The sequence below is a fragment of the Bos javanicus genome, chromosome 1 (genome assembly GCF_032452875.1).
Source record: "Bos javanicus breed banteng chromosome 1, ARS-OSU_banteng_1.0, whole genome shotgun sequence".
NCBI lineage: Eukaryota > Metazoa > Chordata > Mammalia > Artiodactyla > Bovidae > Bos > Bos javanicus.
Window position 1 is genome coordinate 106,027,276 of NC_083868.1, and position 14,124 is coordinate 106,041,399.

Genomic DNA, 14,124 nt, shown 5'->3' on the forward strand with positions numbered 1-14,124 from the left:
ATTCATTGGTTTTACTTCTGTTACTGATGAGCTTTTGACAACCCATCTACACACATGCATATACACATACATACACATGTATTTTATATATATGTATATTTAACCATTTATTAATAAAATTACATCAATGTACTTGGTGTCAGAAGCCATTCTAATTAGGAACTAAGCTAACCAACTGATATGTTAGGAAAATAAATACCGTTATATATGATGGAATGACAAATACCAGCCAAAGAGTAGAAAAGTCCAAGTTCCAGTTCTCACTCTGGCTGGCTGTGTAACATTTGGGCAAGTCACTTAACTTCTTTAGATTTTAAGTCTCTCTGTGGTGCCACAAGGGACTCACCGGGGAATGCCGTATGTGATTTTATCTTTTTGGTTCCTCCAATCATTGGCAGGGCCTCCCAGGAGGCCCATGGTGAGACGCATTCTAAGGTTGCATCTTCTCACTGGAAAGAAGACCATTATCAATATATCAGAATCTGTCATGAGCTCAGGAGAAGGGAAGTGGAGTGTAAGTTCCACTGGGCCAAATACGGAAGGATTACTTTCCCAGACCATTGCTGTGAATAGAGACTAGTAGAAATAAAATGAAAACAACTATTTACATCACCTTCACCACTAGTTTTTATAGCCTTATAAAAGTGTGTTCCTGAATCCTGGTAAAAAGTTGTCTTTATCCAACTACCTTGAGCTTCATCTCAAATTCTACCTCTTTTACTAGACCAACCACATGCCAGAATATTAATCGGTAATACTTCAGTAGCATTTACAATGTGTCAAGCAGTGTTGTAAGCATTTTGTACATATAATTCATTAAATTCTCACACCAACCCTCTTGGGTAGATACTATTTATTCCTATTCTACAGGTGGAAAAAGTTGAGGCACAGGTTAAGTGACTTGCTCAAGATTACAGTCAGTGAGAGAGCTGAAGTGTGAACCAAGGCAGTCTGCTCTAAGGAAATGTGTTTAACCATTGGATGAAATGGTACCTTCTGAATATCCAGGTCAACCACCCCCTATACCATAGTTGTTTTTTTTTTTTTTTTTTTTGCATTCTATCATTTTCTGATTGTGTGAGTACAGAAGATCTATTAGTATGGAAAGCACTCTGAGATTGAGACATAATTTTATAGAGGGTGACCATATATTCTCGTTTTCTGACTGTGTCTTTGGAAGGAGGTGGGGAAATTCAGAGAAGCATTCCTTCATGAAGTGATGCCTGAGTCACTGAGTTATTTAGGGATAAAAACCAATTAGTCACATTAAAATTGGGAGTTAGGATCAGTTTGTTCTCTAATACAAAGATTCTTCCTTGCCAATTTATCATATTGTTTGGACTCCAGAATACATCCTTTTGTAAATGAAGTTGACTATCCCTTCCCCAAATTCAAAGAAAACACTAAATTACCTGTAAGAATAAAGTTCAGTCCTAGGGTAATAACGGTACCCCCAGAACTGGAAGTGCAGACCCGGGAGAGGACGTGGTGAAGAAGAAATCTCCAGCCACTGCTGAGGAGAGCAGCAGGAAATGCCAACATGTCCTGGCAGAACTGGAGAGTGTCCTTGGACACCTAGAGGGTCTTTTTGCCTGAACGTTAGCACAAGTGCTGATGCTCCTTGGGGGCAATGCCTGAAGTTCCAAGGAGTTCTATTTTAATCAATAGAAATTGATAAAAGGCCAGATGAAGAACTCAGGCAGTGCTTTATTGGGACTCACGCTGCTGCAAAGGGAGAGAAAATGAAGAACAGGTGCCCTTCCTCACACTCTCCAAGGAAGGCATGCTGGGGGGAGGGGAGGGCGGATAGGCCAGTCAGGCTAGAAGGGTGGCTTACGTGGTCTGCTCACCCTCTTGGTAGTGCTGTGTGCGGGTATCATGGGTAGGACCTTGCTTTTGCTCTCAGCACATCAGAAAGCTTAGTTGGTTTGTGGCATTTTGTATTTGATTGTTCATAATTTGCCCCACCTGCCCATGAGCGTAGTTATTTTCAGTCCCTAATTGTTTCTTTATGTTCTCTTGCTTGAGGAGATATTTGTCCAAGTACAAGTGCAAGCCCTCCATAAAGAGTCCCAGGTCCCAGCCGGTCTCATTCCTACCACCTTGACTTGTCCTGCTTGACCATCAATAACATGGACCCGAGCCTAAGCACAGCAGCTTGTTTGCGCCGTCTCTTGCGAGCCATTTTCCTTGTGGATGCCTTCGGTGAGCTGCAGCAACTCTGCTCATGGGCACCATGGGCACAGCACAGGGCAGCTGTGACTGTGGAGACTGGTCTGGACCCAAGCTCAGCTATAGAGTGCCCAGCCAGGGTCGCAAATTGACCTTGTTCTGCAGATGACTCTCCATCCCAACCACAGCTTGGAAAGATTACATTTGGCTCCCGGCACTAGTGACACTAAAAGTCTTCCATGAGTGAACTGGATGCTTCTCAATCACGAACACAATGGCTAAATTATCTTTCCTCTGGTGGCACCAAGTGACTCATCTTTTGTTTGGAGCTGGTTACTTCCTGGTGAGAGGAAGTTTCTGTCCTTCTGGTTGCCTTCCTGTCTCTCTTCCTGGTGGGCTGATGGTATGGTTAGGGCTGTAATACTGTCATAGAACATCTTTTTGAATCAAAGACTAATTTTCCCAGAGATTGTGGAGTCGAGTATTTCTATTTGAGGTAGGAAAGCAAACATGGACCCATAAATAGACACTCATATGGTCCTTTTCTCCTATTTCTGTGGCTTTTCATAATTTTTACCAGGGACATAATGTGGGTATGACTCATGAACCTAAATATAATGCGAATGGATTCATAGTAACTTTTCCTGAAACTAAAAAAAAATCAGTCCCATCATAATCATGGTAGCTTACTTCACATGTGGAAAGCTTTAAAAGGTCACTTCCAGATGATGTCCTTGGGTTGTTAGAAAGGGAGGGAAAGATTTAATGAAACTCTTGATTCCAAAAAGTTAGGAATCTTTCGGGCTCCAAAAAATATTTAGAGCCAAATATTTCAGGACACAAGAGAATGAGGGAAACAGTTTCTTCTTACAGTCAAGACTTCAAACTCTCCAATAAATCAAAGGTAATGAGCTGGTAACTCCATGAGGATGGGAGGGAAAAGATGCTACATTTTGGTGAGTTTCAGACAAATAAAAATTGATTCTACTTATACTCTGAGACCTAGTTTAGGGAGGATTGAGCTAATAGGAAAGCACACTAATCAGAGAAAGAATAAGAGGGAACCACATTGGACTTCATCTTTATTTGTTTCTGGTTTGGTGATCATGACTTTAACAGTCATATATTTTAAAATTTATTATAATAATGAATAATTTTCAACCTGACCACAACGGTGCCTTATTCCACAGCCAAGCAGAGATACAAGCCTTGTAAGACACATTTACCTGAATGCATTGAGAAGCTCAGAGAAGAAAGGCAGGAAGGACACTTTTCACTTCTCCAAAGCCACACCAGGATGGCTCTGAGTTAATTACCATAAGAGGACACTCAAACCCAGTTCAAAAGTCTATCTGCTTTAAAGATGATCATATATCCAGGAAACTTGAAGGTGCCTGCCTGCCAGATGATGGGCAAGGGGAAAAATTGATAAAACTTATCAGGAGGGTGGAAGCCTGACTCTTCCGCAGACAAAAATTGACTTATAAACAACAAGAAACCAGTCAGAGGTGATTTCAGTTTACCATCAGGATCTGGGCAAACAGGAAAATAATCAGGGGCTAGGAGAACAGAAAGAGGGAGTCCAGACCGAAGTGAGAAAATTCAGCACCTGGAGTGGGAATACTGCCCAAACCTCCCCATTTCCCAGCCCTGGTAAGGGGTTTCTGAAGGTTCTAAATTCCAGAGAGGTAGAGGACTAGGGGATTTTTGGTCAAACTATCCAGTGTCCAGTGCCGAACACCAGCTCCACCACTTTTGGAGTGCATTTTTGGAACCATTTCTGACTTTGAAAAGATACCTCTCATGAGTCAAAACATTTAAGAGGGCAGCAGAACAAGTCTCCACCTGAAGTCATCTAACATCAGTGTCCACAATCAAAGTGGCCCTAAAAGTAACAGCAAACCCAGTGTGCCCATTTGCATCAGTTCGGTTCAGTTCATTTCAGTCGCTCAGTCATGTCCAACTCTTTGTGACCCCATGGACTGCAGCACACCAGGCCTCCCTGTCTATCACCAACTCCCAGAGTTTACTCAAACTCATGTCCATTGAGTCGGTTATGCTATCCAACCACCTCACCCTCTGTCGTCCCCTTTCCTCCCACCTTCAATCTTTCCCAGCATCAGGGTATTTTCCAATGAGTCAGTTCTTCATATCAGGTGGCCAAAAGATTGGAGTTTCAGCTTCAATATTCAGGACTGATTTCCTTTAGGACGTACTGGTTGGATCTCCTTGCAGTCCAAGAGTCTTCTCCAACACCACAGTTCAAAAGCATCAATTCTTCGATGCTCAGCTTTCTTTATAGTCCAACTCTCACATCCATGCATGACTACTGGAAAAACCATAGCCTTGATTAGACGGACCTTTGTTGGCAAAGTAATGTCTCTGCTTTTTAATATGCTGTCTAGGTTAGTCATAACTTTTCTTACAAGGAGTAAGCGTCTTTTAATTTCATGGCTGCAGTCACCATCTGCAGTGATTTTGGAGCCAAAAAAAAAAAAAAGTCTGCTACTGTTTCCAGTGTTTCCCCATCTTTTTGCCATGAAGTGATGGGACCAGATGCCATGATCTTAGTTTTCTGAATGTTGAGCTTAAGCAAACTTTTTCACTCTCTTCTTTCACTTTCATCAAGAGGCTCTTTAGTTCTTCTTCACTTTCTGCCATAAGGGTGGTGTCATCTGCATATCTGAGGTTATTGATATTTCTCCTGGCAATCTTGATTCCAGCTTGTGCTTCCAGCTCAGTGTTTCTCATGATGTACTCTGCATATCAGCTAAATAAGCATAATGACAATATACAGCCTTGCTATTTGGAACCAGTCTGTTGCTTGATGTCCAGTTCTAACTGTTGCTTTCTGACCCACATACAGATTCCTCAAGAGGCAGGTCAGGTGGTCTGGTATTCCCATCTCTGTCAGAAATTTCCACAGTTCACTGTGATCCACACAAAGGCTTTGGCATAGTCAATAAGCAGAAATAGATGCTTTTCTGGAACGCTCTTGATTTTTCAATGATCCAACGGATGTTGGATATTTGATATCTGGTTCCTCTGCCTTTTCTAAAACCAGCTTGAACATCTGGAAGTTCATGGTTCATGTATTGTTGAAGCCTGGCTTGGAGAATTTTGAGCATTACTTTACTAGCGTGTGAGATGCGTGCAATTGTGCAGTAGTTTGAGCATTCTTTGGCATTGCTTTTCTTTGGGATTGGAATGAAAACTGACCTTTTCCAGTCCTTCAGCCACTGCTGAGTTTTTCAAATTTGCTGGCATATTGAGTGCAGCACTTTCATAGCATCATCTTTCAGGATTTGAAATAGCTCAGCTGGAATTCCATCACCTCCACTAGCTTTGTTTGTAGTGATGCTTCCTAAGACCCACTTAACTTCACATTCCAGGATGTCTGGCTCTAGGTGAGTGATCACACCATCGTGATTATCTGGGTCATTTTTTGTACGGTTCCTCTGTGTATTCTTGCCACCTCTTCTTAATATCTTCTGCTTCTCTTAGGTCCATACCATTTGTGTCTTTTATTGAGCCCATCTTTGCATGAAATATTTCCTTGGTATCTCTAATTTTCTTGAAGAGATCTCTAGTCTTTCCCATTCTATTGTTTTCCTCTATTTCTTTGCAATGATCACTGAGGAAGGCTTTCTTATCTCTCCTTGCTATTCTTTGGAACTCTGCATTCAAATGGGTATATCTTTCCTTTTCTCCTTTGCTTTTCACTTCTCTTCTTTTCACGCCTATTTGTAAGGCCTCCTCAGACAGCCATTTTGCTTTTTTGCATTTCTCTTTCTTGGGGATAACCTTGCTCCCTGTCTCCTATACAATGTCATGAACCTCCATTCATAGTTCATCAGGCACTCTCTCTATCAGATCTAGTCCCTTAAATCTATTTCTCACTTCCACTGTATAATCGTAAAGGATTTGCATATTTCTCTGCAAATTGGAACATTTTTCATGAAGATGTCATGGCCTTTCCTCTGCTAATTTGTTTAGCAAAGCTTTTGCTCACAGAACAAAGTTGAACCAGAGCACCACTGTATGTGAATGATCACTATTTCCCATACTAGTATGCTTTCTTTCCCGTAGCAATTTTTTATAATGTGTGACATGATTTATTTAATGTGAATTCTCCCTTCAGACAATAGTGCCAAGAGGGCAGGAACTGTGACTACTTTTGTCCACTATTGTATCATCATCACCTGAAATGCTATCTGCCACCAAGGAGCCCTCAGTAAATGTTTGCTGAAGAGTTAATACCCACTCAAAAAGTCATGAGGACTATAAGAGAAATATATATATGAAGTACCCATTCCGGTGCCTGGCAAATGAATCAATATTTTTTGAGTAGAGTGAACAAGTGGAGATTTTACTGCACTAGTTCTTGGTGCCCACTCTGGTTACCTTCCTATTGTACAGCTTTCTTTCATTACACACTTTTCAAATGAGCGCTCAATGCTCATTTCCAGTTACTGTCCAGCTTCTGCCCTTTCCACTTCACTGAAATAATCCCCTCAAATCTGTTTCAAATCCAAGCAATTGGCAAACTCTCTCCTCCCTGAAACTCTTCTCTTGGTGTCTGTGACACCACTACAGACTCTCCAACTTTTCCAGTGCGTTCTCTGTTTCTGTCACTGACTCTCAACTTTTTCCTGTTCTCTCAGTGAGAGTATCAATGGGACTCACACCTTGATCACCTGCCTTTTTTTTTTTTTTTCATTAAAATTGGACTCAGTCAATCTTAGATATGACTTACTACTTCTTGCTAATGACAAAAAATTTCTCATCTTTCCTTTTTTGCCTGAGCTACTAATGTAATCCTATACTCCCCAAACCTTGGGGGAATTGTACCTCCTTTGTGCTCCTAGAATCTTTTCATTCTCCCTACAAACATAGCATGTATGTCTGTCTCTACCAGATTTCCTAAGGATAAGCCCCATATCACAGGTTTGTTTTAATCCTCAACACCTCACATTAAATCCTAGCACAAAGCAAGTAATGATTTGTTGAATGAATGAATGTTGATAAAACTATAATTAAAACATTTCCATCTGAATCTCTTGCAATTTCTCAAACTTTACATCGAAATGATATCCTTTTCCCCTAAATTCCTTTGCCTCCTGAATTTCCTGTTGTCAGTGGTAGCGGTATTCACCCATCTGAGACTAAAAGCTTCATGTCCTTTGTGACTCCTCTCTATTTCCCTCATATCTCATATTCATCAAATCTTAACGTTTCCTATGATATTCTATGCCATATCCATTCTCCATCCCCACTGCTGCTGCTGCTGCTGCTGCTGCTGCTGCTAAGTCGCTTCAGTCATGTCTGACTCTGTGCAACCCCATAGACAGCAGCCAACCAGGCTTCCCCGTCCCTGGGATTCTCCAGGCAAGAACACTGGAATGGGTTGCCATTTCCTTCTCCAATGCATGAAAGTGAAAAGTGATAGTGAAGTCGCTCAGCCGTGTCCGACTCTTAGCGACCCCATGGACTGCAGCCTACCAGGCTCCTCCATCCATGGGATTTTCCAGGCAAGAGTACTGGAGTGGGTTGCCATTGCCTTCTCCCCATCCCCACTATCAACATGCAAACCTAGCATGATCTCAGGTCCCATCTGGGTTATTACAACAGCCTCCCTATTCCCAAACATGGAAAGGCTATTATTTGCAGCAGACTTGTACTCTAATATCCTTGACCTGCTTTTCAGGAATCTCCATAATCCAACCTCCCCTCTTCCCCTACTACTGCTTACTGATCCAACTTCAGGTCATCCACCGCCTGAAGTTGGCATCTACTGCCCACTCTAGGTAGGCTGTCCCTGTCATTGACCACCCCAGGGTGGTTTGTTCTCTCTATGAAATCTTTTCCTTCTCTATCATCTGTGGAATTCTGCTCGCAATTTAAGACTGACATAGAATAATATATTTTTTAACAGCTTAATGGAGATTACCTTTGATATATAATTATATATTTATTTATTTAAGATGTATAAATTGATGTATTAATACTCAAATAATTTTGTGTGCAGGAAACTTACAGTGACCATTCCAGTCCCTAACCCCTTCTCCTCCAACAGTGCTTAAATCCTATACCAGGATCTCATTCAGGGCTTCATTGAAGGTTTTGCCCTGATTTCTCAGTGTTCACCTTGTTTCTTCAAAGACGTTGTGAGCGAATAAGTTCAGTAGAAGACAGCAGCTATGTTCTGAGTTCTCAGCAAGAGGTAAGTAGACACTTGATGATTGATTAATTTTATTAGATTTAGATACAACTGTGACTCATTTAAAAGATGAGATACAGTCCCTCAAAGCAGATTACCACAGCTAACTGGGAGAATCAAAACTCATTTTGTCTTCCTATAAAGTTGGAAATGAGTTCTCAACAGAAAAAATTGCATGCTCAGAATTTTAAAAAATAACATTTAAAAAACAACACAATTTTTAAATCACACTTGCCAAGGAATAGCAAGATATTTTGATGGAGAATGAGAAAGGGAATACAAAATAAAATTGGTAAAATTCCTCATGCAAACTACAACATACTGATGTTCTAAAAGAACTTTATCCTGTCAACTTGCCTGATCCTCTAAAGTTAGGCCGAAAGATTTCAAATGTTTCTACCCTTTTCAAGAAGACAGAGTCTCTGTCCTCTCTATTTTTTAAAAACTTTCTATTTTTAAATAATTCAAAAATTTCAAAAGTAGTACAGTTTCCATATAACCTTTACTACTGTCTTCTGATGTTAACATGTTGTATAACCTTAGCACAAGTATCAAAACCAGGAAATTAATATACCAATATTCAGTCAATACAATTGACAACTATAGATCTTATTTGAATTTCTCCAGTATTTCTCTTAATGTCCTTTTGCTGTTCTAGGATCAATTCGGGATCCAACATTGCATTTGACTGTCTCCCTAATCGCCTCCAACCTTTGACAATTTCTCAGTCTTTCCTTGTCTTTTATGACCTTTAAACAGTAGTAGATGAGTATTTTGTAGAATATCACTCAGTTTGGGTTTGAGTGATGTTGCTGCTACTGCTGCTAAGTCGCTTCAGTCGTGTCCAACTCTATGCGACCCCATAGATGGAAGCCCACCAGGCTCCCCCGTCCCTGGGATTCAACATAAGTGATGTTATGATTAAAGAGAAGTTTATATCTTTTTTGACAAGATACCTGCAAAAGTGATCTTGTGTAATTCTCAGTGCATTATATAAAGAGGTAGGAAATACTGTTATGTCTCACTACCACTGACATTGACCTTGACCATTTGGATTTCTTCATTGCAAATTACTGTTACAAGTTATCATTTTTCCCTAGGGAGAGACAGTTTTGAGATTTTGCTAATATCCTGTTTAGAAAGAGCGTTCAACACTGATTTTATCCATCAGTAAATCTTGCCTGCAATAATTATTACTGTGGTATTTGCCTAATGGCGGCTTGTACTTCCCTCGTTCCTTCTATATTTATTATTGGGATTCAGTAAAGAGGAATGTTTCCTAATATAATATTGATTTATGCTCCTCAGCAGATGTCTAGTATGGATAGCATAGCCCTGGGAGCCTTGGAGATCCTAGTCTAGTAATAGCTCTGCTCTAATAAGCTTTATCAACTTGGGAATGTGTCTGTTTTGTACTTCCAAGACAAAGAAAGTAGCCCAAAGGATGTTTTTTTAGAAAAAAAGAAGAGGAGGAGGAGAGGAGAAAGGGAAGGAGGAAAAGGAGAGAGGGAGGGAAAAAAGGTAAATTAACTTTTTGTGTCTTTTTCTTAACTACCAGGAACTTTGAAAACAAGGAGCATTTTAAAGGGACATTTTCAATGAGATATTCTCATATTGAATTGCAAGGAAAAATCTAGAAACAAAAACACATGTCTGGCACTAGTGCCTCCTGGATGAGTTACACAGCAGGATAATACATTTCTGAGGTGATTACATACCAATACGATCACCATTGTGATTTTCCCTCTCATCTTTTAGAATGAATATATCTTGAAACAGGAAAAAGGGGGCTCAAGCCACAATACAAACTAGCAGAGTGGTAACTGCCTCCAATCTTGATGACCTTTGTACTCCATGCAGGAAAGTATTAATGGAACATAGTGCACACTGATTCTCAAACTGGGAAATGCTCACTTATACTAGAGTGAGGGGGTAGGGATTGGAGGGAATGGTATCCACAAACACCTTGAGATTATTATAATTCTTTATTCTCATATGACTGGAACTCTTGAAAAAAATAACATAGGTATATTCTGGGTCACTCAGGATTGACCCAATCTGGGTCACTCAGTACCGACAGCAGATACTAATTCCAGTGCTCATAATTTTGCACAGTGGTTTATAATCAGGTTATTATTAATTGATCATTTGAAGGGATAGCATTTAACTTCTATGTGCTAATAGGCATAACTGAAGGCATTTGAGCTGGCATGTCCTAACATCCAAATGACAACATGTTGTCATTTTGTTGATGACTGATGACTGATACTGTACTTATGTTAACCAATTACGAAGATAAATCTTGAGTTTGAAGTGATACTCAAAATTGAAAGACATTCTCATGGACTAAAACTCTATTTCTTAAGTAACTTAATAAACTGAGATTTTGCTATATATCATGAAAATTACAGTATGTAAAACATGCTCTAGTGAAGCAGTCTAATGATGAAAGAATTGAGGCAGACCTAGAATGGAAATGAGGCACCAAGGTCAACTACAGGCCAAATTACCTCATTTTGTGCAGTCTAAAAGCTTAACAATAATTTGAGGAGGGAAATATTTGTTGAAGAGTTGTATCATTCCATATACATCAATCCAGATTAGTTAGTAATATAATCATTAGTACCATCTAGGAAGAAAGTGTATGTAGCCCTCTGATCTAATTAGCTTACAAAAGTTCACTATCAGAGCATGTAATTGTAGAAATACATGGAAAATGTTTTTGTTAATAGTCCTTCCTATTATCAAACTGAACCACTGACAATTTACAGGCTTCACAGGTGGCGCTAGTGGTAAAGAACCTGTCTGACAATGCAGGAGACATAAGAGACAGAGGTTCAGTCCCTGGTGGGGAAGATCCCTGGAGGAGGGCATGTCAACTCACTCCAGTATTTTTGCCTGGAGAATTGCATGGACAGGGGAGCCTGGCGGGCTATAGTCCATAGGGTCACAAAGTGTCAGCGACAACTAAAGCAACTTAGCACACATGCATTGCCATTTTAATTCAAGTAAGTTAAACTGAATTACATTAACATTGATAGTTTAATTTTTATTTTGAAATTTTGTTGGTTCTTAATTTATTCTGGTTTTATAGTTGTGTACCACCTAGAAGCACAAGGAATTTTATACCTAATTATGTAGCTATATGTATTTAAGCCACAGAATAATAACATAATTCAAGTCACTATGGTAGGCAGGGGTCCAAAGAGGAAAAAAAAGACCAGAGTAATAAGTTGAACAAATTATAACCAAAATGATCTTATTTTTGTAAAATAAAATAGCTATATAGGTGCTTATAAATATGCAACTTTGTATATATATAGAAAAAAAGAGTCTGGAAGGAGACATCAGTTCAGTTCAGCTCAGTTCAGTCGCTCAGTCGTGTCTGACTCTTTGCGATGCCATGAATCGCAGCATGCCAGACCTCCCTGTCCATCACCAACTCCCGGAAGAGGGACATGTTTGGAGGGACAGAGATAAAATTGAACTTCTGAGTCTATCATGTCTGTACATGTCATGTACATGTATCATGTTCCCATTTAATACAAATAAATTCATCTAAAAAAAAAAAGCATGGACCTTCGCTTTAGAAAACATGGGACTAAACTTTAATTCTCATGTTTCTTATGAGCTGTGGGATTTGGGGCAAGTCATCTAATTTCTCTAAATCTCAATTTTCCTACTCTGCAAGATAGCACTGATACTAGGCATGGGACTATTGTGAAGATTAAATAAAATAAAGTATGCAATGTGCTGAGTATACCGCCTGGCCCATAGGAGATGCCCAATAGATAAAAGCCACATTTTTTTTACTGTATCAATTATTACTACTAATATTAATTATAGCTGTTTTATGAGATTAGGTTGACTCTGAAGTAGCCAAATGGGCTACCTGGCCCATGCCACAATTCTATTTCTGCTGGATATTAGTTACTTGCCTCTTCAGGTCCACTCCTCTGTCTTTTCCACCTGCTCAGCATCTTTGAAAGGCTGACCCTTATGAAGGCATCTATGGACTCCCATGCCTTCCAGCTTCCAGACAGGTGCAGCCAGTGGGTGCACTGGCAGGAGATTAGGAGGTGGGGTAAGAGGAAAGTCTGGTATTTATCCTGTATTCATTCTCACAGCTCCCTCCTTACCAGGGAGCTAGCAGTTGGATTTCTCCTCTACCAATTCCCACATCTTCTGTCTCTAGTCCTCTCCTGGTTCTGATAAGCCCTCCCTCCCACTGCCTCTTCAGCCTAGGATGGCCAGGTCTTCCCAAGTTATCTAGTCCAGGCTTCTCCGTAAATGTTCCTTTTCTTATACTATTTTCAAATTATGCTGTTGGAGTGTAGCATCTGTTTCTTCCCAGATACCTTTATATTCACCATTCCATAGTTTGATCCATGAGATAACCTGGATAGATATCAGGTTGTATGTGAGATAGCACAACCCAGACAACTTCACTGCAGGAAACTCCCAGTGGAAATTTCTGCAAATCTCACCAGACCAGCCATGTACATAGGCAAGAGGGCAGTTCTTACTTTGTGCCATTTCAGTGGAATGGAAAAAAACCCCTCTCCTGCTGGCTTAAAATTCCACTGCTGTAGCAACTACAGTTTGCTAACTGATAATTACAAAAGATGAAAGTTTTCTAATTACAAGTTATAATTCCAAACCACCCATTCACAATTTGTCCATAGAGGCAAAGGATGGAATCTTGGAAATGTACATATCTCATTCTAATTTTCAAGTTTTTTCTCTACATGTGAGTTGCTCTTTAGTATTTCCTGTGCGGTCAGTTCACCTTGGGTCAGTGAGAATCAGCCTCTTGACAAAAACAGTAGCTAAATAGTAACTGGACCACTGACCCTCCCTTTACTACCCTTTCATCCTACACCAAAAATGTCACTTCCCTGTTCAAAAACCTACAGTGGATTCTCATTTTATTAATCAATTACTGCTATAGAACTAAGTGTGGGGTACTGGTCTAGTCAATCTTATAATTTACTAGATTTACTCATTTAATCTTTATAATCTTCCTGTGATACCCATTCATTTTAGATAAGGAAATTGAGCCAGAGATATTAGGTAAGTTGCCCCAAGTTCCATAGCCAGTAAATGCTAGTAAGTAGAACTGGCCTTCAAATCCAAATAGGCTGCCTCCATACTCCGTAGTTTTAACCTCACCTCCCTAAAGCTTGTTTGGTCCAAGAAACTAGTGTATACTTCTTAATATATTTTTAGGTTTCTCTACAATAAGACCCCAACTGGCTCTCCCTTGTTATCTCACATCATCTACTTAGTATCCATTTATCCAACAAAAAATCGATTGGACCCTATGTGGAGATGCAGCCTAGAGTGCACAAGTGCTCAACTGCTTCAATCATGTCTGACTCTTTGCAATACTACAGACCATAACCCGCCAGGCTCTTCTGTCTGTGGAATTCTCCAGGCAAGAACGCTGGAGTGGGTTGCTGTGCCCTTTTCCCAACCCAGGCATTGAACCTGCATCTCCTATGGCTCCTGCATTGCAGGCAGAGCAGCCTAGAGGAATGAGAGATGTTAAAAAAGAATTCATCAAATTAAATAAGGTATGGCAGCCTCCAACAATGGAATGCTACATAGCAGAGAAAATGAACAAGCTACAGCCATAGGCAACAGTATGGCCCAGCTAAGACTGAGGCAGCCAGTGCTGGTGCAGGACCAGCAGTTTCAACTAAAGGTGAAGGTACTCCAGGAATGTGCTA

The 14,124-nt window shown here is 40.2% G+C and overlaps 1 pseudogene; it reads left to right on the forward strand.

Annotated features, from left to right (window-relative positions):
* Positions 1-352: 352 nt before the first annotated feature.
* Positions 353-2,419, forward strand: LOC133252802 (MAD2L1-binding protein-like; annotated as a pseudogene).
* The last annotated feature ends 11,705 nt before the right edge of the window (positions 2,420-14,124 follow it).